Source organism: Panicum virgatum, chromosome 8K (assembly GCF_016808335.1).
Source record: "Panicum virgatum strain AP13 chromosome 8K, P.virgatum_v5, whole genome shotgun sequence".
Lineage (NCBI taxonomy): Eukaryota > Viridiplantae > Streptophyta > Magnoliopsida > Poales > Poaceae > Panicum > Panicum virgatum.
The window spans coordinates 5,903,012-5,904,637 of record NC_053143.1 but is presented as its reverse complement, the minus strand read 5'-3'; the positions used below and the strand labels follow the sequence as shown (position 1 = coordinate 5,904,637).

General features: G+C 40.7%; 1 long non-coding RNA gene across 1 annotated transcript; it reads left to right on the top strand.

The window, feature by feature from the left end:
* The first annotated feature begins 226 nt into the window (after positions 1-226).
* On the top strand, positions 227-1,038 carry LOC120646116. The gene is made up of 2 exons (XR_005664283.1): positions 227-504; positions 653-1,038. It is a non-coding gene; the product is annotated as an uncharacterized LOC120646116 (long non-coding RNA).
* The last annotated feature ends 588 nt before the right edge of the window (positions 1,039-1,626 follow it).

Genomic DNA, 1,626 nt, shown 5'->3' with positions numbered 1-1,626 from the left:
TAATGGACACTGTGGAGGATTCCAATAATATGAAAAATTTCCCTATCAGGGTATCATGAATACGTGATATATACATGAAAGCAATGGATATAAATACGTGATTAAGCTGGTGATCATGTACTCCATCAAAACGTTTGTTATGCATGCCAGATCCACGACTGGCATCCCCACACCTATAAAAAGGTGCCAAGCTATAGACTGAGCTCCTCAAGCTTCTTCATCCACTCATAATAATCCACTAGCTCCTCAAAGCTTCTATCTGCTCCTTGAAAAATTTTCCATGGAAGGCAAAGGGCTCAAGAGTTTCGTTGTCATTGTGCTCGTCCTGGGTCTAGTTCTTGAACAGACCCACCAAGTGGAAGCTGAACACCCATGGTGTTGCGAAACTGCCCAGGGGAAAAAGTTTTTTAATGACTGCGTTAAAAAGGGAATCGAAATTGGCTTTTGTGCAAGCGGCTCAGGCTGCATCCTTCAGGTTTATCATGACAACTGCTTTGGCCGATGGTCGGTGCCTGCTGTTAAATTTTCATTCTCTCTTCCTTAATTTATGTGTCATTTTCATCAGAAAAATAGTTATCTGTCATTGGATAATGCCGGAGCTCAGTCCGTTGATATGAAACATGTATGCATTATTGCTTTCACTAATTTGCAGGAGATGAAAATACCGTGTATATCTTATAAGTAAGCAACTGTGCGCACGCGATCGAGGGGATTTCACTTAGAAGTGAAGGTCAAACTGTTCTCGTGTTTGCTACTGAAAGCCCAGGCCCATTCCTGTGCGTGCTCAATAATTGGTTGTCAGATTACCTCCGTTTTTGTACGTTTGACGTTAGGACATCTTGCTTAGTTCATTTTTGAACTAAACAACATCTATTAATGTCAAATACAAAACCAGAGTACGTTTATCCAAGATGGTGTGCCATGTCATTTTCGTTCTGCTTCTTGATTGCCTTCTTTGTTTCATTTCGATCAATAGTTTCTTTCGTTGTGATGTTACCTATTTTATCTTCAAATAAAGTTTGCTCCTCTCGAGGTGTACTGCACTACCTTTGGATAATAAATAAAGTCGTCACCAATTGCATATCAATGTTTGCCTCTATTTGTCTCTGCAGTGTTGTTGTCGAGTTTTGCCTCTATTTATCTATTACATATATGCACGCACACTGATGAAAATGCAGGTGGAATATACTTACACACTGCACCACCCAAAGAATATATGACTATATGTACGCGAACCCGAACAGACTGGCGTCGGGCACGGTGGTGCCGGCGGCCGTGGAGGACGTGTGCGTGCCGTGGCCGTCGTCATTGTCACCCCCGATTTAAGAACAAAACCGAATATATGACTATATATATATATGTAAGAATCAAGTTTCATACATATAGAGACATTATCAGTGAATATCAGTGATAGTATCACAAAAACGAGAAATACAATAATTAAAAGACCATCGGAGTTATACAGTTTATCCTAGAAATGAAGGCTTCAAACTTCATAAGCAATCGACCGGGGGTTGCGTACGCCTAGAACTCAACAACATCCTTTTAAAACTTCAAACACCTCCTTTTAAGCAGCAGTAAATAAGGGTGAGTACACTTATGATTGGTACTCAGCAAGGCCACAAG